The following is a 26,812-nucleotide window of genomic DNA, read 5'->3' on the forward strand; positions in this document are numbered from 1 at the left end:
CGGGGATCTAATAGTGTGGCAAGCCAGTAGTCATCATCACTTCTAATTTTGACAATACGAGGGTCATGTTGGAGGTAGTGCAACAAGAAGGCACTCATGTGTCTTGCGCAGCCATGCGGACCAAGTCCACGCTGTGTTTGTGGCATAGAGGTGCTAACCGTTCTTTCTTCCTCTGACATCTCCCCCCAACCTCTTTCAACTGAAATTTGACCAAGGTCTCCCTCATCTGCTGAGTCTTCCATGTCCATGGACAGTTCGTCCTCCATTTCTTTATGTCCTCCTGCACCTTCCTCAACATCTCGCCTGCTACCATGCGCCCTTGTTGATCCCTGTCCCCCATGCTCCCATGCCTGGCGCCTTGGTGATGATGAACGTCTGGACCTTGGTGATGTTGTTGTGTCTTGCGCATATGAATCCTCCTGTAGTTCATCCACTTCCTGTTGTCCCACCCTCTGACTCCGAATAGTGTTTAGCGTGTGTTCCAGCATGTAAATGACTGGAATCGTCATGCTGATAATGGCATTGTCAGCGCTAAACATATTCGTCGCCATGTCGAAACTGTGCAGAAGGGTGCATAGGTCCTTGATCTGAGACCACTCCATCAGGGTGATCTGCCCCACCTCTGCATCTCGTTGGCCCAGGCTATACGTCATGACGTATTGCACCAGGGCACGGCGGTGCTGCCACAGTCGCTGTAACATGTGGAGAGTTGAATTCCAGCGTGTCGCCACATCGCATTTCAGGCGATGAACCGGCAGGCCGAAAGACTTCTGGAGCGATGCAAGTCGCTCAGCTGCGGCGCTTGAACGGCGGAAGTGAGCAGACAGTTTTCGTGCCCTGTTCAGAAGGCCATCTAGGCCGGGATACTGTGTTAAAAATTGCTGCACGACAAGGTTCAACACGTGAGCCATACAAGGTACGTGTGTCACCTTGCCCAGGCGAAGGGCCGCACCCAGGTTTGCAGCATTGTCGCACACGGCCTTACCAGGCTGCAGGTTGAGTGGAGACAACCATTTATTAAACTCGGACCGCAGAGCTGACCACAACTCCTCAGCTGTGTGACTCTTATTCCCAAGACATGTCAAGCTAAAGACCGCCTGATGCCGTTGCGCTCTGCTGCCAGCATAGTAATGAGGGGTGCATGATTCCTTCTGCGCAGTGAGAACGCTGGTGGCCTGACCAGGCAGGCTTGGGGCGGAGGTGGAGGACCCAGATGAGGTGGATGATGCAGAAGCAGTGGCGGAACTTGGACAGACAGAGGATTGACACACAAGTCGTGGGGACGGCAAGACTTGTGCAGCAGACCCTTCACCATCTATCACCATAGTTACCCAGTGCCCAGTCAGCGACATGTAACGTCCCTGTCCATGCTTACTGGTCCAAGTATCGGTGGTGAAATGCACCCGTTCACACACAGAGTTTCTCAAGGAAGCGGTGATGTTGTGTGCGACATGCTGGTGTAGCGCGGGCACACCTTTCTTAGAGAAGTAGTGGCGACTAGGCATCTGGTACTGGGGCACAGCGACAGACATAAGGTCTCTAAAATCCTGTGTGTCCACTAGGCGGAAAGGCAGCATTTCGGTAGCCAACAGCTTACAGAGGGATAGAGTCAACCTCTTAGCTTTGTCATGGGTCGCAGGAAATGGCCTTTTATTTGTCCACATCTGAGGGACAGAGATCTGGCTGCTGTGTGTAGACGGTGTTGAGTAGGGTGTCCCTGGAAAAATGCAGGTTTGTGAGGAAAGTGCAGGTGGAGACATGATGTTGCCTTCATCCAACGTTGGTGCTATCGATGTCTGAGAGAGCTGTACACACTCACTTGTTTCCCCTTCCAAAACAACTGACGACCTACCAAGCAAACTGCCTGTTGCGGTTACAGTGGTGGAAGTTGTGGGTGGAAAAACAGGTGTGACAGCTGTCCCCACAGTCCTAGAAGATGACGAGCGCGCGGATGCACTGGAAGGGGCAGGCGGTGGATGGTTCGCTCCGCTAGGCCGCATTGCAGCACGGTGAGCTTCCCACCGGGCCATATGATATTTATTCATGTGACGATTCATGGAAGAAGTTGTCAAACTGCTGAGGTTTTGACCTCTACTAAGAGAACCATGACAAATTTTACAGATCACATAATTTGGGCGATCTTTTTGTATGTCAAAAAAGGACCAGGCTAGGCAAGGCTTAGAGGCCATGCGACCTGATGATCCACCCCGAATAATGCTCAGAGGCAGAGTGGTGGCTGAGGATGCAGTTGTAGACGTGCTACCAATACTCCAACTCTGTCCAGGAAGGCGCAAGGTAACCTCGTCATCAGTTGCATCCTCCTCCACCACCTCTGTTGACCTCCTCGAGTGCCTGACTGTGGGTTGACAGTAGGTGGGATCTAGAACTTCATCATCAATTGTTGTGTTTGCACTCCCCTCCCCCTCTGACCGAGCCTCTTCTTGCCCTGACCGAATATTTAAGTTGTCATCCCAATCGGGGATCTGAGTCTCATCTTCATCAGTATGTTCCTCATTGTCTATAACCACAGGTGTTACAGTTTGTGACAAAGGGTCAACATTATGCTCAGAAACTTGGTCCTCACGGCCTGAATCAGAGTCACAAAGGTTCTGTGCATCACTGCAGACCATTTCCTGTTCTGTACTCACTGTAGCTTGGGAGCAGACCTCTGATTCCCAGGCTACAGTGTGACTGAACAGCTCTGCAGACTCAGCCATCTCAGTTCCACCATACTGTGCAGGGCTGATGGAGACTTCAGAGCTGGGAGAAATCAAGTTTGATTGGGATGACAACTCAGAGGACTGGTGTTTTTTGGATGCGGTACTTGAAGTGGCTGAGAGGGCACTTGTTGGACCACTTGAGATCCATTCAAGCATTTTCTTTTTTTGCCCATCATCTACCTTTCTTCCTGTTGTTCGTGTCCGTAAAAAAGGGAGCACATCGGATTGTCCACGGTAAGTAGTAGACATCTTACTTTTGCTGGTAGATGGTCTATCTTCAGCAGATGATAATGGAGCTTTGCCACCTTCCCCACGGACAAACCCTTTTTTTCCTTTTCCACCACGCCTCTTCCGCTTTCCACCAGCATCTGTCATTTTGCCACTCATGTTGATTGCGACAAGATTGTGGACTGAAAATGTGGTAGTAAAAATTGAGAGGTGGTGTAGATTGCAGTGGTGGTCTAGCTTTATTAACAGCAGAATAATAAAGAATAAATATCCCTGACAATGCAACTACGGCCCTTAAACTGGCAGCAAAAATTGCTAGTATAAAGGCTTAGTTATAATGAGTTGGAGTGTGCAATGCAGGCAGACGCGCTCTGCAAATGTCTTTGCACTAGTGGGACTATAGCAAAGTCCAATAGCCACGTATAGGATGCCACTAGGTACACTGAGTGTTTGCTAGTATAATGGCTTAGTTATAAGGAGTTGGCGTGTGCAATGCAGGCAGACGCGCTCTGCAAATGTCTTTGCACTAGTGGGACTATAGCAAAGTCCAATAGCCACGTATAGGATGCCACTAGGTACACTGAGTGTTTGCTAGTATAATGGCTTAGTTATAATGAGTTGGCGTGTGCAATGCAGGCAGACGCGCTCTGCAAATGTCTTTGCACTAGTGGGACTATAGCAAAGTCCAATAGCCACGTTTAGGATGCCACTAGGTACACTGAGTGTTTGCTAGTATAATGGCTTAGTTATAATGAGTTGGAGTGTGCAATGCAGGCAGACGCGCTCTGCAAATGTCTTTGCACTAGTGGGACTATAGCAAAGTCCAATAGCCACGTATAGGATGCCACTAGGTACACTGAGTGTTTGCTAGTATAATGGCTTAGTTATAATGAGTTGGAGTGTGCAATGCAGGCAGACGCGCTCTGCAAATGTCTTTGCACTAGTGGGACTATAGCAAACTCCAATAGCCACGTATAGGATGCCACTAGGTACACTGAGTGTTTGCTAGTATAATGGCTTAGTTATAATGAGTTGGAGTGTGCAATGCAGGCAGACGCGCTCTGCAAATGTCTTTGCACTAGTGGGACTATAGCAAACTCCAATAGCCACGTATAGGATGCCACTAGGTACACTGAGTGTTTGCTAATATAATGGCTTAGTTATAATGAGTTGGAGTGTGCAATGCAGGCAGACGCGCTCTGCAAATGTCTTTGCACTAGTGGGACTATAGCAAAGTCCAATAGCCACGTTTAGGATGCCACTAGGTACACTGGGTGTTTGCTAGTATAATAGCTTAGTTATAATGAGTTGGCGTGTGCAATGCAGGCAGACGCGCTCTGCAAATGCAAATGTCTTTGCAATAGTGAGACTATAGCAAAGTCCAATAGCCACATATAGGATGCCACTAGGTACACTGAGTGTTTGCTAGTATAATGGCTTAGTTATAATGAGTTGGCGTGTGCAATGCAGGCAGACGCGCTCTGCAAATGTCTTTGCACTAGTGGGACTATAGCAAAGTCCAATAGCCACGTATAGGATGCCACTAGGTACACTGAGTGTTTGCTAGTATAATGGCTTAGTTATAATGAGTTGGAGTGTGCAATGCAGGCAGACGCGCTCTGCAAATGTCTTTGCACTAGTGGGACTATAGCAAAGTCCAATAGCCACGTATAGGATGCCACTAGGTACACTGAGTGTTTGCTAGTATAATGGCTTAGTTATAATGAGTTGGAGTGTGCAATGCAGGCAGACGCGCTCTGCAAATGTCTTTGCACTAGTGGGACTATAGCAAAGTCCAATAGCCACGTATAGGATGCCACTAGGTACACTGAGTGTTTGCTAGTATAATGGCTTAGTTATAATGAGTTGGAGTGTGCAATGCAGGCAGACGCGCTCTGCAAATGTCTTTGCACTAGTGGGACTATAGCAAAGTCCAATAGCCACGTATAGGATGCCACTATGTACACTGAGTGTTTGCTAGTATAATGGCTTAGTTATAATGAGTTGGAGTGTGCAATGCAGGCAGAAGCGCTCTGCAAATGTCTTTGCACTAGTGGGACTATAGCAAAGTCCAATAGCCACGTATAGGATGCCACTAGGTACACTGAGTGTTTGCTAGTATAATGGCTTAGTTATAATGAGTTGGCGTGTGCAATGCAGGCAGACGCGCTCTGCAAATGTCTTTGCACTAGTGGGACTATAGCAAAGTCCAATAGCCACGTATAGGATGCCACTAGGTACACTGAGTGTTTGCTAGTATAATGGCTTAGTTATAATGAGTTGGAGTGTGCAATGCAGGCAGACGCGCTCTGCAAATGTCTTTGCACTAGTGGGACTATAGCAAAGTCCAATAGCCACGTATAGGATGCCACTAGGTACACTGAGTGTTTGCTAGTATAATGGCTTAGTTATAATGAGTTGGAGTGTGCAATGCAGGCAGACGCGCTCTGCAAATGTCTTTGCACTAGTGGGACTATAGCAAAGTCCAATAGCCACGTATAGGATGCCACTAGGTACACTGAGTGTTTGATAGTATAATGGCTTAGTTATAATGAGTTGGAGTGTGCAATGCAGGCAGATGCGCTCTGCAAATGTCTTTGCACTAGTGGGACTATAGCAAAGTCCAATAGCCACGTATAGGATGCCACTAGGTACACTGAGTGTTTGCTAGTATAATGGCTTAGTTATAATGAGTTGGAGTGTGCAATGCAGGCAGATGCGCTCTGCAAATGTCTTTGCACTAGTGGGACTATAGCAAAGTCCAATAGCCACGTATAGGATGCCACTAGGTACACTGAGTGTTTGCTAGTATAATGGCTTAGTTATAATGAGTTGGCGTGTGCAATGCAGGCAGACGCGCTCTGCAAATGTTTTTGCACTAGTGGGACTATAGCAAAGTCCAATAGCCACGTATAGGATGCCACTAGGTACACTGAGTGTTTGCTAGTATAATGGCTTAGTTATAATGAGTTGGAGTGTGCAATGCAGGCAGACGCGCTCTGCAAATGTCTTTGCACTAGTGGGACTATAGCAAAGTCCAATAGCCACGTATAGGATGCCACTAGGTACACTGAGTGTTTGCTAGTATAATGGCTTAGTTATAATGAGTTGGCGTGTGCAATGCAGGCAGACGCGCTCTGCAAATGTCTTTGCACTAGTGGGACTATAGCAAAGTCCAATAGCCACGTATAGGATGCCACTAGGTACACTGAGTGTTTGCTAGTATAATGGCTTAGTTATAATGAGTTGGAGTGTGCAATGCAGGCAGACGCGCTCTGCAAATGTCTTTGCACTAGTGGGACTATAGCAAAGTCCAATAGCCACGTATAGGATGCCACTAGGTACACTGAGTGTTTGCTAGTATAATGGCTTAGTTATAATGAGTTGGAGTGTGCAATGCAGGCAGACGCGCTCTGCAAATGTCTTTGCACTAGTGGGACTATAGCAAAGTCCAATAGCCACGTATAGGATGCCACTAGGTACACTGAGTGTTTGCTAGTATAATGGCTTAGTTATAATGAGTTGGAGTGTGCAATGCAGGCAGACGCGCTCTGCAAATGTCTTTGCACTAGTGGGACTATAGCAAAGTCCAATAGCCACGTATAGGATACCACTATGTACACTGAGTGTTTGCTAGTATAATGGCTTAGTTATAATGAGTTGGAGTGTGCAATGCAGGCAGAAGCGCTCTGCAAATGTCTTTGCACTAGTGGGACTATAGCAAAGTCCAATAGCCACGTATAGGATGCCACTAGGTACACTGAGTGTTTGCTAGTATAATGGCTTAGTTATAATGAGTTGGCGTGTGCAATGCAGGCAGACGCGCTCTGCAAATGTCTTTGCACTAGTGGGACTATAGCAAAGTCCAATAGCCACGTATAGGATGCCACTAGGTACACTGAGTGTTTGCTAGTATAATGGCTTAGTTATAATGAGTTGGAGTGTGCAATGCAGGCAGACGCGCTCTGCAAATGTCTTTGCACTAGTGGGACTATAGCAAAGTCCAATAGCCACGTATAGGATGCCACTAGGTACACTGAGTGTTTGCTAGTATAATGGCTTAGTTATAATGAGTTGGAGTGTGCAATGCAGGCAGACGCGCTCTGCAAATGTCTTTGCACTAGTGGGACTATAGCAAAGTCCAATAGCCACGTATAGGATGCCACTAGGTACACTGAGTGTTTGATAGTATAATGGCTTAGTTATAATGAGTTGGAGTGTGCAATGCAGGCAGATGCGCTCTGCAAATGTCTTTGCACTAGTGGGACTATAGCAAAGTCCAATAGCCACGTATAGGATGCCACTAGGTACACTGAGTGTTTGCTAGTATAATGGCTTAGTTATAATGAGTTGGAGTGTGCAATGCAGGCAGATGCGCTCTGCAAATGTCTTTGCACTAGTGGGACTATAGCAAAGTCCAATAGCCACGTATAGGATGCCACTAGGTACACTGAGTGTTTGCTAGTATAATGGCTTAGTTATAATGAGTTGGCGTGTGCAATGCAGGCAGACGCGCTCTGCAAATGTCTTTGCACTAGTGGGACTATAGCAAAGTCCAATAGCCACGTATAGGATGCCACTAGGTACACTGAGTGTTTGCTAGTATAATGGCTTAGTTATAATGAGTTGGAGTGTGCAATGCAGGCAGACGCGCTCTGCAAATGTCTTTGCACTAGTGGGACTATAGCAAAGTCCAATAGCCACGTATAGGATGCCACTAGGTACACTGAGTGTTTGCTAGTATAATGGCTTAGTTATAATGAGTTGGCGTGTGCAATGCAGGCAGACGCGCTCTGCAAATGTCTTTGCACTAGTGGGACTATAGCAAAGTCCAATAGCCACGTATAGGATGCCACTAGGTACACTGAGTGTTTGCTAGTATAATGGCTTAGTTATAATGAGTTGGAGTGTGCAATGCAGGCAGACGCGCTCTGCAAATGTCTTTGCACTAGTGGGACTATAGCAAAGTCCAATAGCCACGTATAGGATGCCACTAGGTACACTGAGTGTTTGCTAGTATAATGGCTTAGTTATAATGAGTTAGAGTGTGCAATGCAGGCAGACGCGCTCTGCAAATGTCTTTGCACTAGTGGGACTATAGCAAAGTCCAATAGCCACGTATAGGATGCCACTAGGTACACTGGGTGTTTGCTAGTACAATGGCTTAGTTATAATGAGTTGGCGTGTGCAATGCAGGCAGACGCCTTCTGCAAATGTCTTTGCACTAGTGGGACTATAGCAAAGTCCAATAGCCACGTATAGGATGCCACTAGGTACACTGAGTGTTTGCTAGTATAATGGCTTAGTTATAATGAGTTGGAGTGTGCAGAGGACAGGAGGGTACAGTGGCAGGATTGTGGGGTCTGGGTAGAGGAATGGAAGCCTGCCTTTCTATTCCCTCCTAATAGGGAAATGCAGGGAGGAAATCCCTGACCTTCGCTACACAGACGCTGTCGCTGTATTCAGGACCTGTCACCTTAACTCTGACCCTGCCGGTTTGAGCCCTTAAAAGGACTGCTAGAAAGTGCTCTCCCTAAGCTGACTAACGCTGTGTATGCAGCGCATACAGCTGTATCGGCGATAGGACTCAGGAGGACGGAGCTGCGACAGTGATGTCTGACACCAAAGACGCAGAAGGCAGATAATGGCGTCCTGGAGGAAAATGTCCGGTTTTATAATGCAGGGACATGTGACATGGACATCCTATCACACATGCCGTTGCTTCTCTGGCTAAAAGTCCACTTAGCTGTGTGTGTGTCTGGGATTGGCTGACATGCTGGCCCGCCCCACTACACGCGCGCGCTTAGGGAAGGAAGACAAGGGAAAAAAAAAAAAAATGGTGATCGCCATTTTAGAAACAGCAGTGATCTGAAGGCGCTGTTCACGGACACTATACACTGAAATGTCATAATAGTGTGATTCACAGAGTGACTTACACTATTACAGCAGAAACCAAGCTAGGATTTAGCTAGTTTTTTGCTGCTAGAACCGTTCTCGAACGTTTCTAGAACTATCGAGCTTTTGCAAAAAGCTCGAGTTCTAGTTCGATCTAGAACAGGCCCCAAAATCACTCGAGCCTAGAACTGGAGAACCACGAACCACGAACCGCGCTCAACTCTAGTCTTCAATGTGAATCTACAATTTTTAGAATCATGAAAATAAAGAAAACTCTTTGAATGAGAAGGTGTGTCCAAACCTTTGGTCTGTACTGTATATATATATAGGGTATTTAATATATTTGTTTCTATAATAAAATGTTCCCCTTTGTGTGGTATCTGTTGAACTTTCTATACGTAGCTGAGTGTATACTGCATAGCGCGAATGCTGACTTTTATTTTAACCATTTAATGTATATAAGCTGTGCATTGGTATGTACCTGATTTCACATAGACAGCTATAATGCCTTTACACTAGTCTACAGTATGGCTGGTTGTAAACATAAATGTGCGGTGCAGGCACTTTCCTCGTGTGATTTCTGATGTTGCACATTTTCATTAGCTGAGAACTGGTTAATCTACTCTGTGCTGATGCGAACATTGAAACTCCTCCCAAAGCTTATACTGTGAATCTTCCATCAATATATACTGGAGACAGCTATAAGCCTCAGTCAGTCAAAGCCTGCCTCTTCCACTTTCCTGGATGGATGTTAGTGCAGCACTCACCAGTTATTGGAGCAATTCAGGGTACAATATACACACAGTTTTCAGGAATTAGGCTAGAGCAGAGGAATAAGGATTCTCAGTTTTTATTGCTAGCTAACGGAACGTGGAGTACAAAATCTGGAATGAAAAAGAAATCTAAGGATTTATGGATTTGTTTCCTAGAAACCCCATGTAATAGTTAGCATATATTTTCTCTTTCTTGGTAATACACTGCAAATATTTTTGGATCACGGCAGAGCTTTGTCCATAGTAATCACCTTATGACGTGGATGGCAGTGCACTTTTGGCTGGCTGAAATCTAGCAGAAAATCACTTTTTTTTCCCATTCATTTTGAATCTGGTAAGTGAATCTGCATTATTCTTCTAATTTAACAATTCTTTACAGCATGTGACATTAAAATGACTGATTTTTGTTCCCTATATTTAAATGCCAGATTTAATGTGCATGAGATCTGCAATATTTTACAAGACAAGTTGATTCTTCATAGAGCCGAGAGTTAACATAACTCATCAGTTATCCCATTCAGCCTGTGTAAAAGCCCCAATTATACATTGAGAGATCACGGTACATGTGCCAAATGGCAATCTCAGCTTTGCTGCAACTAAATGTTCAATGTACTGTTACGCATATTTAATTAACAAAGCCTATAATTGGCACAAAAAATAAGAACTTTTCTTAGGGATTGCTTTCTAGGCAAACCAGTGCTGCAAAGGAAAATACGGTAATACATACATAAGCTCTAATAGAGAATATAACTCTAAAGGAATATAATACATATATAAAGCTCTAATAGAGATATTCTATTCCTTTAGAGCTATATTATCTCTAATAGAGCTTTATATATGTAATATAGCTCGAAAGGAATATAATACATATATAAAGCTCTAATAGAGTTAATATAGCTCGAAAGGAATATAATACATATATATAGCTATAATAGAGCTAATATAGCTTTAAAGGAATATAATACATATATAAAGCTCTAATAGAGATAATATAGCTCTAAAGGAATATAATACATATATAAAGCTCTAATAGAGATAATATAGCTCTAAAAGAAAATAATACATACATATAGCTGTAATAGAGCTAATATAGCCCTAAAGAAATATAATCTAATATATAAAGCTGAATGTGTGTATGTATGTGTGTGTATATGTATGTATGTATGTCCGGGATTGGCATCTGCAACGTCGCAGCTACAGCCACAAAATATTGCACACTCACACTTCTGGACCCCGAGAGCATCATAGGCTATGTTTTGAGGGGAAATTTTAACCCCGTGCTTTACAGTTATTCACCAAAAAACCTGCCTCCATTAAAGCGAATGGAGCTGGGAGCCACAGCGCAGCCAGAACTTCAGAAGAATGTGCAGCCATGCTTTTAAATGGAATGTTGGCGTGTCACAATGCAGCCAGGGAAAGAGACAGACAGGGAAAGAGGCAGACACAGACAGGGTAAGAAACAGACATAGACAGGGTAAGAGACAGACACAAAGAGACAGACAAAGAGACAGACTGACAGGGAAAGAGAGACAGGTTAAGAGACAGACACAGACAGGTAAAGAGACAGACACAGACAAAGAGACAGAGACAGACACAGGGAAACAGACAGACAGGCAGACAGGTAAAGACAAAGACAGGTAAAGAGACAGACAAAGAGACAGACACAGGGAAAGAGACAGAGGGAAAGAGAGGGAAAGAGACAGACAGGGAAAGAGAGGAAAAGAGAGGGAAAGAGACAGACAGGGAAAGAGACGGACAGGGAAAGTGTCAGAGATAGATAGACAAACAGGGAAAGAGATAGACAGACAGGGAAAGAGATAGACAGACAGAGAAAGAGATAGACAGACAGGGAAAGAGATAGACAGACAGGGAAAGAGACAGTCAGAGACAGACAGGGAAAGAGACAGACAGACAAAGAGAGAGAGAGAGAAAGAGAGATATATACAGAGGGGGAGACAGACATTATAATTACATTTATATCTATTTGTTTTGTGTTTTTTGTGTGAAGAATACATTTTTGTTAATACATTCTATTTTGTTAACAGCAGTTATTAACCCGGGCGAAGCCGGGTAGTACAGCTAGTGCATATATAAATTTCTAATAGAGCTAATATAGCTCAAAAGGAAAATAATATATACATAAAGCTCTAATAGAGCTAATATAGCTCTAAAGAAATATAATACATACATAAAGCTCTAATAGACTTAGTATAGCGCTAAAGGACTATAAAACATATATAAATCTCTAATAGAGCTAATATAGCGCTAAAGGAAAACAATATATACATAAAGCTCTAGTAGAGAATATAGCTCTAAAGAAAAATAATATACACATAATGCTCTAATAGAGCTAATATAGCTCTAAAGGAAAATAATATATACATAAAGCCCTAATAGAGCTAATATAGCTCTAAAGGAATATAATACATATATAAGGCTCTAATAGAGCTAATATAACGCTAAAGGAAAATAATATACAAACTTTGAATATATTTAATACAAACCTATACTAACATTTTATGCAGGGAAAGAGGTTACACTTTATGTTTTCAGTTGTACTTTTTAGTAAAGTTGTGTTTTTTGCATACACCACTTCTAGTTTAGAATATCTTGCCTAGGAGATATCATTACTGTTGGTAAGTACAAAATAGAGGTAAAGAGGAACCCTAACTGCACTCGTTGGTTCTTTATTTCAGCCACCAATATCTGGGTTAAGCTAGATTATGTGTCCAAAACAAAATATCTTTCTGTCAAGCTTAATTGATGAATTAACCCACGTGTCAACTCCCCATACGGCTTGCTTTATCAGAGCTGCTAGGACTATTCCAAGGCAACACTTAACCAAGGCTTGTTTGATAATTACAAGCCAGATATATATGGTATGCACTATGAAAGTTCAGCTTTAAATGTCAATATTCTTCCTCAAATACACCAATGCACAATGTTGCCTTCTGAGAATAAAAGAAGAGATGCAATCAGTCATCAAAGGAAAAAAAATGGAAAAACAACTACAAATGAAAGGGGTCAGGAAACTAGGAAAAAGCTTGTCATTCAGCTAGCTTCTTAAAGCAATAGCAATCACAGTCCAATTTTATTTGTTTTTTTGATTTATTCTTTTTTATCTACTACTCAGATCAACACTGTAGAGTGCAGTATATATTTAAGCACCAATCTTAGCATGGTGTACTCTAAATACAGACAACCTAGAAATGACTTTATTTTCATTATTTATTTCATTTTTCATTTTTTTATTTTCTTGCTTTTTATTTCGATTCTCAGCACCTAATTTGAACTTGTAAGTCACATAGTCGCTATATTAACATAGTTACATAGGTTGGAAAAAGACCTAGGTCCATCTAGTTCATCCTTCCTCCACCAATTCTACATTTTGCCATTAAATCATTTATAATCCACAATGTTGTGTGTACTGAGGAAATCATCCAGCCCTTTTATAAAAGCTGTTATAGTGTCTGCCATTACTACTTTTTGTGGTAGGGCATTCCACAGTCGGACTGCTCTAACTGTAAAGAACCCTTTCCTATTTAGCTATCGGAATCGCTTTTCTTCCACTCACAGTGTATGACCCCTGGTCCTTAGTATTGTCTTTGGAAGGAATAAGTCATGTGCCAGTCCTTTATACTGACCACACATGTACTGTATTTATTCATATAAATGAGATCTCCTCTGAGACATCTTTTTTCTAAGCTAAACAAATCTAACTTTTTCAACCTCTCATCATATGGGAGGCCTTCCATTCCTTGTAGTAGTAAAAAGTATTATTACAGTTAACACTTGTTAAACAATTAGTTATCATTACAAATATTTCTGATTGGATTTGAACAAGAAGAGCTAAAGTTAGTTTCAAATGGTGGTATGTAATTGTCTGTACATGGACCACAATGTTTGGACTGACCAAGGGTCACACAACCTAACTTACAGCCTCCTATCTGTTTAGGAAGCTGTAAATTCTGGTCAGGAGAACCATGGTCAGTCATGACATTGTGGTTCATATAAAAACCATGGAATATCCCCCTATAAATATAGTGTAAAACTATAAAAGTCACAATGGTCATTACTCTTTAGGAAATCTGAAAGCATTCTGACAATATTAGAAAATATTATTATTATCAAGGTCTCCAATATGACGAACTACTCTGGTTGCCTCCATAAAAAATGCTATTTTGGCCAGTACAAGCCTATGTAATGTGTGTGGTAAATGGTTTCCTCCACTGTAGGAAGTGACTTGAAAAAATAGATAAAACATGTCCATTAAGTTCAACCTCATGTTATCTAGAGAAAGGCAAAGGGCATCCTTAAAATCCTAGTGCAATTTATTTTAGATAGAGAGAAATTTTTATTGATTGAACAAATCCCTTGATCAAGAGTCTGAACCACAGAGAGCCAACAAAATGCCTTTTGAGAAGCAGTATAATGACTTATTGCTTTCAAGGAATCTTAAAAGGTGGCTGGCAAGAGTAACTTGTTAAAAATTGAACCATAATACTACTACTACTACTACTACTACTATACTACTACTACTACTACTACTACTAATAATAATAATAATCATAATAAAAAATCCTCAGTGTTCTAATATCACTCATGTACAGACCTCACCCTGTTTCTACTTCCTGTACTAGGGACATGTGACCACTGCCATCAATTACTGGCTGTAGTGGATCATCACCATGGCCAGTGATTGGCTGCAGCAGTCACAGGGACATGTTAAGGGACATGTTAAGAACTGTGGTGGATCGGTCTGCATGAGAATGTTAATAGCAGGGGATTGGTGTGATACTTAAAAAAAAATATTCCACAGAGAAGACATTTAAAAATAGAACATTAGCAAATGCAAAAAAACCCCTAAAATCAAATAGTATATACGTGTTAACTTGACTCCTGCACACCTTGTTTTTCTAGCTATACTTCCTATATGAAAATGTAGAACCCCTGCGGTACCAGGGGCCACAAATGTAACCCGTGGAAAACCCAAACCCCGGAATACCCGTGCCAGCAAGTACCCCAGCACCTTCAGGCCACACACAAGACCCCAACACTAGACTTGGCTTGGAGACTGCCTAGCCACCTAACCTGTAGGGAGAGACCCAGCGAGGGGGAGTGGCCAGTGGTTAGTTGGGAAGCTGGCAGGAAGTGAGTTCAGTTGAGGAGTAGTAGTTGTTCTAGTAGAAATCAAGGAAAAAAAAGTGAAGTAGAGGAGTTGTGAGGAAAAAAGAGTGGAAAGTACAGAAATTGACCTGAAGAATCACCAGAGTGCTGTAAAAGGAGTGAGGTACTGTGGAGTACAGAACCAGGACTCCAGGCACTGTGAATTACCTGTGGAAGCGTCAGACTGCAGGAACCACGGGAGGCCTGTGGAAGTCTGGAACCAAGGCTCACATGACTCAGCACAAGGTGGGGTGCAGACCCTAGGTAGGACAGTGGGACACATTATGGTCAGCTGTTAACTCTGCCAGGCGAGAATGTCACGGGGTCCTCCCATATCACACAATCAACAGAACGAGAGATGGCGGTACAATCCAAAGAGCATTTATTCCAAGCAAATCAAAACAGTCCATAAGATAATCCACCATACAGAGGGTAAAATTAGTCCAGTAACACAAATATAGTCTGTTAAGCGATAAAAGTTCAGGTCTCCCTGAGAAGCCACAGCTACCCTCAGAAATTCAATCTTCTTCCTTCTCTATTCAAGTTCCCAACAGACTGACTAATTCTTCAGGTAAGCAAAGAAGTTAGGTGGCTTCCACGCCCCCTCCCCCGATTTGGGAACAAAATCCTGGCAGGGGAGGAATTTAACCTGCAAATGGGACAATGTACACAAAAGGAACACAGAATGGACAGTGAACCACGCCCAAATATTAACCCACACAAAATGGTACACAATTCATAATATTCCACCATCACAAGAAGATCTCCAGGGTCCATCACCAACCAAACAAGCCTGAAGCACAAGCAGCAAAGAGGAGACCAGGGACTGAACCCCTTAAAAGTCCAGGCTGCCTGCAGTAGGACCAAGACCGAAGAGAAGGGATTCCCAAGTAGCTCTAGGCCACGGGAGTCCAACCGCAATGAGTGTGCACAGAGGACAGCCAACCCAGGTCACAGCTGGCATGGAGAACAAGGAGCGTGGGTACACCTGGAATCGGCACCCACAGGTTCAAGTACCAAAGTAAACAAGGCAAGTTGAAACTGCAATACTGGTGTGGACTGTTTCCTTAACGGCATGCACTCACACAGACTGTTCCTGTTACGGTTGCTGCGAGCACTGGAGACTAAGTCCAGATTTCTTGCTACTGCACATGTGCGAGCGCTGGAGACTAAGTCCAGATTTCTTGCTACTGCACATGTGCGAGCGCTGGAGACTAAGTCCAGATTTCTTGCTACTGCACATGTGCGAGCGCTGGAGACTAAGTCCAATCTTGGCGCACATGTGCGGGTGACATCATCGCTGACACGAGGTCACATGTCTCTGACACCTTCTATGCCGATTGGTCGCTGGTCATGTGCTTGTGACGTCTTGCTCGGTGATAGGCCAGCATGACGTCACTCCTGTCGTTCTGGCAGCGGATTGGCTCTGGTGTCCTCCATCTTGGATGAGGCACAGAGTCTATATAAGACCCTGACACACGCCGCATGGTGCTCAGTCCTCTTGGTTCATGCATATGAGTAGACGCTCTGTGCGCGTTCCTCTAGGCATTCCTCTGTCTATGCTAGGTGAGCGCTACCGGCAGGGTAGCGTTCTTATACCTTACAGCTTCGGCTGCTGTCCGTATCCTTACCTCTTAGGGGAGCGGACATAGGCAGGTGCCTGAGGCACATGGTCTGGCTGGGCCTTGTGATTCTACTCGTAGGTGGACGTTGCCGCTAGGGTAACGTTCCTTATACTGCGTCTGGCAGTTGTTCGTATCCTCGCACACTAGGGGAGCGAACAGAGGTAGGAGCTTTGTGCGGCTTACGCTGCTGTTCGTCTCTTTTGCACCACTAGAAGAGCGGACCTAGGCAGGTGCCATATCTAGTGGTTCGTGTCCTCGCACACTAGTGGAGCGAACGCAGGTAGGAGCTTTGTGCGGCTTACGCTGCTGTTCGTCTCTTTTGCACCACTAGAAGAGCGGACCTAGGTAGGTGCCATTTCGCACACATTGCCTTTGTCTCTGTGATTATTAACAGAGATCATTCCACACACCCTCCAAGTAAGGGAGGAATTGCTTTACTTACTTATTATATCCTTCTGTGAGTTAACAGAGGTATTGCACTCTGCCATAGTCTGCAGCAAAGTCTTTGCACGGTGGACCCTGACTGTCTGATACTCCTTTCAGTTATTATCAGACAGCCCCCCGTAACATTAGGACTGAGCCAAGGGTCTGGCAGTTATGGCAGAATATCAGCAGTTACACCGTTACATACAAGTACTTGAGTCACGGCTCAAGAGTATAGAGGATAAACCTCAGACCATGGTGACATCTGCACATGATCCTCGACTTGCTCTGCCAAACAGATATTCTGGCGATGCCAGATCATGTCGTGGTTTCATTAGTCAGTGTCAGATACACCTAGAGGTCAACTCTTCTCGCTTCTCTACGGAGAGGTCCAGAGTAGGCTTTATCATCTCCTTACTTCAGGACAAAGCCTTAGAATGGGCGACTCCCCTATGGGAGCGCTCTGATGTGGTTACTCTGAGACATCAAGACTTTCTTGATGCTCTTAAGGCGGTATTCATGGGTCCGCAGGTTACCCATGATGCGGCCCTGAGACTGTTAGATCTATCTCAGGGTTCGTTATCCACTAGTTCTTATGCCATTGCTTTTAGAACTCTGGTGGCAGAACTAGATTGGCCAGAGAAGGTGTTGATTCCTATCTTCTGGAGAGGGTTGGCAGGCTATGTCAAGGATGCCCTTGCTACTCGTGAGGTCCCTGCTTCTCTGGAGGACTTGATCACAGTAGCAACGAGGATCGATGTACGCCATAAGGAACGTAGACTCGAGGTCTCTTCCTCACGCCCTAAGCATCGGGCTATTCCAGTTGTTGAGGGTCCACTACCATCTTCCTCAGCATCTGAAACATCTCCCACTCCTATGGAGTTAGGTCATACGTCCTCCAGACTACGCAAGTCTGGTCCTCCTATATGTTACGTATGTCGTCAAGCTGGGCACTATGCCAACAAGTGTCCTAGTCGTCAGGGAAACTCCCTGGCCTAGTAACCATTAGAGGGGGGTTACTAGAGACGTCTTCTGCACCCTCTAAGTGTTGTATCCCAGGTCAGCTCTCGTTATCTGAGAATACATGGCCTATTATGGCTTTTGTGGATTCCGGAGCTGACGGGATTTTTGTGTCCTCAGGATTTGTAAAGGGACACAATATTCCCTCTATCATGTTAGAGGCGCCTATTCCTGTCCGTGTTGTTAATGGAACTATGTTGTCTGACTCCATTACATTCAGGACAGTTCCCTTGCGCCTTTCCCTGTCTCAGGGTCACATAGAGGAGATTTCTTTTCTTGTTTTGCCTGAGGGTATAGACGACGTCCTTCTGGGTCTTCCATGGCTTCGGACTCATGCTCCTCACATTGACTGGGAGTCTGACAGCATTATTAGTTGGGGTTCGAAATGTCAGTCCCGATGTCTTCCCTTACCACCTAAGGTCGTTGCGGTTGCATCAACTGATCTCTCTCCCATACCTACACCCTATTTGGATTTCGCTGACGTGTTCTCCAAACAGGGTCCTGAGGTTCTTCCACCCCATAGGCCGTATGACTGTGCCATAGACCTTATCCCAGGTTCGGTTCCACCTAAAGGCAGGGTTTACCCCCTGTCGATACCTGAGGCGGAGGCCATGTCGACCTATATAAGAGAGAGCTTAGAGAAGGGGTTCATTCGTAAGTCTGTCTCTCCCGCGGGAGCTGGGTTTTTCTTTGTTCGGAAGAAAGAGGGTGATTTGCGTCCCTGCATAGATTACAGGGGTCTCAACGCAATCACAATAAAGAACAAATACCCATTACCTTTAATTTCGGAGCTCTTTGACAGACTGAGAGGAGCTCAAGTTTTTACGAAGTTGGATCTGCGGGGTGCGTATAACTTGGTACGAATTCGAAAGGGTGACGAATGGAAGACCGCTTTTAACACCCGAGACGGTCACTATGAATACCTCGTCATGCCTTTTGGGTTATGTAATGCACCCGCAGTATTTCAGGACTTCGTAAACGATGTGTTCAGGGATTTACTGTTATCCTCAGTAGTGGTGTATCTGGACGACATCCTGATTTTTTCTCCTGATCTGGAGACTCATCGTCAGGATGTCGTTCGTGTCCTTTCCCGTTTAAGGGAGCACTCATTGTTTGCTAAACTCGAGAAATGTGTATTCGAGCAGTCCTCATTGCCTTTTTTGGGTTACATTATCTCACAAGAGGGTCTGGCTATGGATCCTGCGAAGCTCTCTGCTGTCCTGCAATGGTCCGAACCTCATTCCTTGAAGGCGGTGCAACGCTTCTTAGGATTCATAAATTATTACAGGCAGTTCATACCCCATTTTTCTACTTTGGTGGCCCCTTTGGTGGCCTTGACTAAGAAAGGTGCTAATCCCAAAGCCTGGTCTACTGAGACATCTCAGGCTTTTGAGGCAGTAAAAAGACACTTTTCAACTGCTCCCGTTCTTCAAAGACCCGATGAGAGTAAGCCCTTCCTCTTAGAGGTTGATGCCTCTTCAGTGGGTGCTGGTGCGGTCTTGTATCAAAAGAACGGTGCAGGTAGAAAAAGGCCGTGTTTCTTCTTTGCTAAAACCTTTTCACCGGCAGAGAGAAACTATACCATTGGGGATAGGGAACTGCTCGCCTTGAGATTAGCCTTGGAGGAGTGGCGTCACTTGCTGGAAGGAGCGAAACATCCTTTCCAGGTCTATACAGACCATAAGAATCTGACGTACTTACAAACCGCTCAGCGTCTGAATCCTCGCCAAGCCCGCTGGTCCTTGTTTTTCTCCCGCTTTCACTTCTCCATCAACTATCTGTCTGGGAGTAAGAATAACAAGGCAGACGCCCTGTCTCGCTCTATGCTTTCTACCCAGGAAGAGATTGACGAACCTCGTCTTATCCTTCCCTCCAGGGTTTTTCATACGCTCTCCCCTGTGACGTTAGACCAAATCCCACCGGGCAAGACCTTTGTTCCGCCTGATCGACAGAATGATATACTGTCATGGGCCCACACCTCAAAGGTGGGTGGGCATTTTGGTATTAGGCGGACACGAGAGTTACTGGAGAGGTGGTATTGGTGGCCACACTTAGCCAGCCACGTCAAGAGATATGTCAGTTCCTGCTACTCGTGTGCTCGCAACCGTCCATTACGGCAGAGACCGGCTGGGCTCTTGCATCCTTTACCAGTGCCAGATAGACCATGGGAGGTGGTAGGCATGGACTTTGTGGGTGATCTTCCATGTTCACAGGGACATAGATTTGTGTGGGTCATTACGGACCATTTCTCCCGGATGGTTCATCTCGTACCGTTATCGAGAATCCCATCTTCCAGGGTACTAGCCAAACTATTCCTCAAGCATGTCTTTAGGCTTCACGGGATGCCAGATCGTATCATTTGTGATAGAGGCCCGCAATTTACTTCCCGTTTCTGGCGAGATCTTTGTAGCCTTCTGCAAATTGAGTTGAATCTCTCTTCGGCATACCATCCGGAGACTAATGGTTTGGTTGAACGTACCAATCAATCTATGATTATATACCTTCGACACTTTGTTGCTGAGAACCACGATAACTGGTCCTCCCTCCTACCCTGGGCAGAATTTGCCCTTAACAATTCGCTGGCTGAGGCCACTGGGCAGACACCGTTCGTACTCAATAATGGGCAACACCCTAGGGTACCAGTACCGTTTCCCGCTGCTGCACCTCCTCCTCTTGTGGCCGACTGGGCAACTAATGCCAGAGAGGTTTGGGATCGGACTCAAGAGTCGATCCAAGCAGCTAAGGACCGTATGAAGACGGTGTCCGATCGGTTTCGTCGCCCGGCTCCTGTCTTTTCTCCAGGGGACTTTGTGTGGCTCTCTGCAAAACACGTGAGACTTAGAGTGAGCTCTGTCAAATTTGCTCCTCGCTTCCTGGGTCCTTATGAGGTTCTTCGACAGGTAAATCCTGTAGTCTATCAATTGAAGTTACCTGTCCATCTTAGGATTCATGACAAATTCCATGTCTCACTGCTAAAGCCGGCTATTTTACCTCACGCTCGTGAAGTGCACTCTCCTGCCTCTGATTCCTCTCGCTCTAGCTATGAGGTACGAGCCATAGTTGGTTCTAAGATGGTTAGAGGGCGCAGGTTCTTCTTGATAGATTGGGAGGGCTATGGTCCGGAACATCGCTCTTGGGAGCCTGAGGAGGCTGTCCATGCTCCCGACTTAGTTGCCGATTACCTGCGTCGCCGGGAGGGGGGCCCTTGAGGGGGAGGTACTGTTACGGTTGCTGCGAGCACTGGAGACTAAGTCCAGATTTCTTGCTACTGCACATGTGCGAGCGCTGGAGACTAAGTCCAGATTTCTTGCTACTGCACATGTGCGAGCGCTGGAGACTAAGTCCAGATTTCTTGCTACTGCACATGTGCGAGCGCTGGAGACTAAGTCCAATCTTGGAGCCATCGCACATGTGCGGGTGACATCATCGCTGACACGAGGTCACATGTCTCTGACACCTTCTATGCCGATTGGTCGCTGGTCATGTGCTTGTGACGTCTTGCTCGGTGATAGGCCAGCATGACGTCACTCCTGTCGTTCTGGCAGCGGATTGGCTCTGGTGTCCTCCATCTTGGATGAGGCACAGAGTCTATATAAGACCCTGACACACGCCGCATGGTGCTCAGTCCTCTTGGTTCATGCATATGAGTAGACGCTCTGTGCGCGTTCCTCTAGGCATTCCTCTGTCTATGCTAGGTGAGCGCTACCGGCAGGGTAGCGTTCTTATACCTTACAGCTTCGGCTGCTGTCCGTATCCTTACCTCTTAGGGGAGCGGACATAGGCAGGTGCCTGAGGCACATGGTCTGGCTGGGCCTTGTGATTCTACTCGTAGGTGGACGTTGCCGCTAGGGTAACGTTCCTTATACTGCGTCTGGCAGTTGTTCGTATCCTCGCACACTAGGGGAGCGAACAGAGGTAGGAGCTTTGTGCGGCTTACGCTGCTGTTCGTCTCTTTTGCACCACTAGAAGAGCGGACCTAGGCAGGTGCCATATCTAGTGGTTCGTGTCCTCGCACACTAGTGGAGCGAACGCAGGTAGGAGCTTTGTGCGGCTTACGCTGCTGTTCGTCTCTTTTGCACCACTAGAAGAGCGGACCTAGGTAGGTGCCATTTCGCACACATTGCCTTTGTCTCTGTGATTATTAACAGAGATCATTCCACACACCCTCCAAGTAAGGGAGGAATTGCTTTACTTACTTATTATATCCTTCTGTGAGTTAACAGAGGTATTGCACTCTGCCATAGTCTGCAGCAAAGTCTTTGCACGGTGGACCCTGACTGTCTGATACTCCTTTCAGTTATTATCAGACAGCCCCCCGTAACAGTTCCCCACTACTATCCTCATCATTGACTGCTGGGGCCTGTTCCTGCTTGCGGAGGGCTCCAAACATCCAGGCTGAACCACTCCATTAGCCCCAGCATAAACCTGCAGTGGCGGCCCCCCTATAACCTGGCTGCACGCTGCTAGTGGCGTAGTCGAGAACTCTTTTATTATTTTCTTTTATTTTTCCCCTTTTCTTTTATTTTAAACAAAACCCACTTCCTTTCCTGAGAGGACGACACCCCAAGGGCCACGGTACCGGGCCGCGACCATGACTGCTCCACTGCGCACCACCAGCCTGGGACTGAGTACCCCACAGCCCTGAAGCATCACAAAAGCTTATTATAATGATACAATAGTAGATAACCAGAAGTCATTTATCAGTTCTTCTTATGCTTGTATGTCTGCAGTGACCTTGGCTGATCATCCATGGGCGACCATATGATCTAATCAGATTGAACCTGATTAGTTATCTGCAGATATCAGCCATTTATTCAATCATTTAATCTTTAAAGACAAGAGCATTTATTACAAAATGTCCAGAAACGTCCTTTCTGGCAATATTAATAGATATGGACAATTTTGGAGACTTTTTTTTTTTTGCTTAAAGACATGTATAGGCAGCTTTAATTAATTAATACAATTGCATTTAATTTAAAGCAAATTAAACCATTTGTCTTCTATAGTGTCTGGGTTGCTATTTCTATTGCTAGCTACAGGAAATCCTATATGATAATTCATGAATTAACTTATTTTGATAGGGACCTTGTTACTGTTATCTGTCTTATTCTGAGCTCCTCTGTGCTGATTTATGACAACATGAAAGTAGAGGCGATCTTTGTGGTCAATCATCAATAAAAAAAAAAAAAAATAAAAGAAACTTAGTTCTGAAGTTGTTACTGTGCTGGAAAAGAAAAGATGCCTGTAAATGCCAAATGGTGCACCATTTTTAATAGACGCCACTTGCAGGAATGAATGAAGGAGCTCCAATCAGATTTAATCTGAGCCATCCAGCTAAAACAAAGCTCCATTCGCTACCATATAACTAGCCAGTCCCTTTTGTGTGCCTTGAGAATCCGTAATATCTAACCCTAGCCCTGCTTCTCTGGCTCCATGCTGTACTGTACATGCTTCAGTGTGAGGCCTACCTGGAAGCCCAAAACATCAGCCTCCTTTTGACATCCCAGGAGTAGACGCTGTCCCCTGCTGTGTAGCGAAGGCAGAAACGTAACTGTGAGGTAAGGAGAGCCAAGAGTGGTGATATCCCAGGCTGAGTTGGTAGAAGGATTTCCTGATGTCACTGACAGCCCTAGAATGTGGAACGGATAGGTGCAATCTTGTGCACAGGAAAAAAAAACCTCACCTGTGTTTGGGATCCGGCAGCTGGTAAGAAACTTGGTGTTTTGTGTGCTCCCCCCATTGACCAGTAGCTTCAATGAAACCAGGAATGAATTGCCCCTCAACCCATAACACTACAGTTATGGATCGCTACCTTCTTGGCTCTGGACAGTCTAGTGTTTGACCCCTCCATATGTCTGCCACAAAGGACATCCTCAAAATGGCTCCATTATCTGTAAAACTGAATTCTGATGTCAGCAAGATCATCATTTTTCCCCCATATCAACCCTGTATTCTACAACCAGGGGTAACAAGTCAATGTTTGATAGTTCCTTCTTAGCAGCGGAAGTTATTGTCATATTATCTTGCAGCCCTTTCAGCGCTGCATTGAGATGCAGAAAGAAAAGGACTTAAAACCTAAAGCTAAACATTTACCAATAAGTCGAGAGAATCTACAGGGTGGGCCAGGCTTTATCATTCTTTGATAAACATTGTCCACGTCAAGTCATCATGAAGTTTCTGGACTTAAATGCTAAATATAAAATTATTCAGGTACAGTTAGGTCCAGAAATATTTGGACAGTGACACAATTTTCGCGAGTTGGGCTCTGCATGCTACCACATTGGATTTGAAATGAAACCTCTACAACAGAATTCAAGTGCAGATTGTAACGTTTAATTTGAAGGTTTGAACAAAAATATCTGATAGAAATTGTAGGAATTGTACACATTTCTTTACAAACACTCCACATTTTAGGAGGTCAAAAGTAATTGGACAAATAAACCAAACCCAAACAAAATATTTTTATTTTCAATATTTTGTTGCGAATCCTTTGGAGGCAATCACTGCCTTAAGTCTGGAACCCATGGACATCACCAAACGCTGGGTTTCCTCCTTCTTAATGCTTTGCCAGGCCTTTACAGCCGCAGCCTTCAGGTCTTGCTTGTTTGTGGGTCTTTCCGTCTTAAGTCTGGATTTGAGCAAGTGAAATGCATGCTCAATTGGGTTAAGATCTGGTGATTGACTTGGCCATTGCAGAATGTTCCACTTTTTTGCACTAATGAACTCCTGGGTAGCTTTGGTTGTATGCTTGGGGTCATTGTCCATCTGTACTATGAAGCGCCGTCCGATCAACTTTGCGGCATTTGGCTGAATCTGGGCTGAAAGTATATCCCGGTACACTTCAGAATTCATCCGGCTACTCTTGTCTGCTGTTATGTCATCAATAAACACAAGTGACCCAGTGCCATTGAAAGCCATGCATGCCCATGCCATCACGTTGCCTCCACCATGTTTTACAGAGGATGTGGTGTGCCTTGGATCATGTGCCGTTCCCTTTCTTCTCCAAACTTTTTTCTTCCCATCATTCTGGTACAGGTTGATCTTTGTCTCATCTGTCCATAGAATACTTTTCCAGAACTGAGCTGGCTTCATGAGGTGTTTTTCAGCAAATTTAACTCTGGCCTGTCTATTTTTGGAATTGATGAATGGTTTGCATCTAGATGTGGACCCTTTGTATTTACTTTCATGGAGTCTTCTCTTTACTGTTGACTTAAGAGACAGATACACCTACTTCACTGAGAGTGTTCTGGACTTCAGTTGATGTTGTGAACGGGTTCTTTTTCACAAAAGAAAGTATGCAGCGATCATCCACCACTGTTGTCATCCGTGGACGCCCAGGCCTTTTTGAGTTCCCAAGCTCACCAGTCAATTCCTTTTTTCTCAGAATGTACCCGACTGTTGATTTTGCTACTCCAAGCATGTCTGCTATCTCTCTGATGGATTTTTTCTTTTTTTTCAGCCTCAGGATGTTCTGCTTCACCTCAATTGAGAGTTCCTTAGACCGCATGTTGTCTGGTCACAACAACAGCTTCCAAATGCAAAACCACACACCTGTAATCAACCCCAGACCTTTTAAGTACTTCATTGATTACAGGTTAACGAGGGAGACGCCTTCAGAGTTAATTGCAGCCCTTAGAGTCCCTTGTCCAATTACTTTTGGTCCCTTGAAAAAGAGGAGGCTATGCATTACAGAGCTATGATTCCTAAACCCTTTCTCCGATTTGGATGTGAAAACTCTCATATTGCAGCTGGGAGTGTGCACTTTCAGCCCATATTATATATATATAATTGTATTTCTGAACATGTTTTTGTAAACAGCTAAAATAACAAAACTTGTGTCACTGTCCAAATATTTCTGGACCTAACTGTATATTAAAGATGGAGTCAACTTATGGTACTGTGTGGCCACAAGGTCCTTCTTTTTGAAGATTTCTCTGCTGAGGTGACCAAAAAACACAAATTCTCCAGTACAATATGTACCAAACTATACAAAGACAATACCCACTTCCAAATGAATTACCTTCTGGTTCTGATGATAAAAGAGAGCAATGGCTCTTTCCACACTGTAATATCTACAGAAATGGCAGTCATATTTGTGAACAAACTCTTACACCCGAGGGATTCGAATAGTGAGATTCATTCTTCCTAGGAAAATAACCTCCATCACCATTCACGGAGTCCAGTAGAACTTTTGAATCAAGGCCCTCCCAAAGAGCAAAGACCTGCTATTCATCATCAAAAAAGGGGTGCTAAGTGACCTTTGTACTTTTATATTTCCATGTACAGTTAACTTACTGATAGTGAACCTATTGTTAAACTTTTTATGCTTTCTTCGGTTAATGAGCGATATATTAGTTAACAGCAAGAGTAAAAAGGGATTATTTCTCACAGGTTGGGTAGAATTGAAGCCCCATGATTCCTTTTTCCTAGTAAGACAAGGTTGGAGTCATCAACTCATGCTAGGTAATTTATCGTTGCTCATTATGTTGAGCGTTTGTCATGTAGATTTCTTATTTCTTGAAAACTTTTCTGTTTTCTTTATAGTCATCTCACTTCCAGTTAGATAAGGTCATTTCAAGAATGCTGTTTACCATCATACTCGATTTTCTTTCTTCAAATTTAATTATTGTTTCATAGAATGTTGCATGCCACCAAAAAACGCATGAAGGTCATTAGACATTTGAAGCATTTAAGCCAGATATTGCCCTTCAACAAGAGAGTCATCTACCTGAGGCTGATTTTGTCAGGATGCATAAATTGTGGGTGGGCAATGTGTATGACTCCCCTTTGGTTCATAGAAAAGCAGGGGTTTTAATCCCAATCAGTAAACTTACACATCATTTAATCTATATATATAATTGCCTTATTCTGTCTGTCTGTCTTGCTCCAAAATTGTGTCACCGTGACATTGTGTCACCGTGACAGTGTCATTACAGTGACAACTGTCGGATTGGCCGCTGGG

The 26,812-nt window shown here is 44.5% G+C and overlaps 1 protein-coding gene across 2 annotated transcripts in view; it reads left to right on the forward strand.

Annotated features, from left to right (window-relative positions):
• The first annotated feature begins 9,560 nt into the window (after positions 1-9,560).
• The window catches only part of HTR1D (5-hydroxytryptamine receptor 1D), a 98,364-nt gene continuing 81,112 nt past the window's right edge, over positions 9,561-26,812 (forward strand). For both annotated transcript variants that reach the window (XM_075334022.1, XM_075334021.1), the window contains exon 1: positions 9,561-9,950. The gene's annotated coding sequence lies outside the window, so the exon portion shown is untranslated. The remainder of the gene's footprint in view (positions 9,951-26,812) is intronic.

This window comes from Anomaloglossus baeobatrachus, chromosome 2, assembly GCF_048569485.1.
Source record: "Anomaloglossus baeobatrachus isolate aAnoBae1 chromosome 2, aAnoBae1.hap1, whole genome shotgun sequence".
NCBI classification, from domain to species: domain Eukaryota; kingdom Metazoa; phylum Chordata; class Amphibia; order Anura; family Aromobatidae; genus Anomaloglossus; species Anomaloglossus baeobatrachus.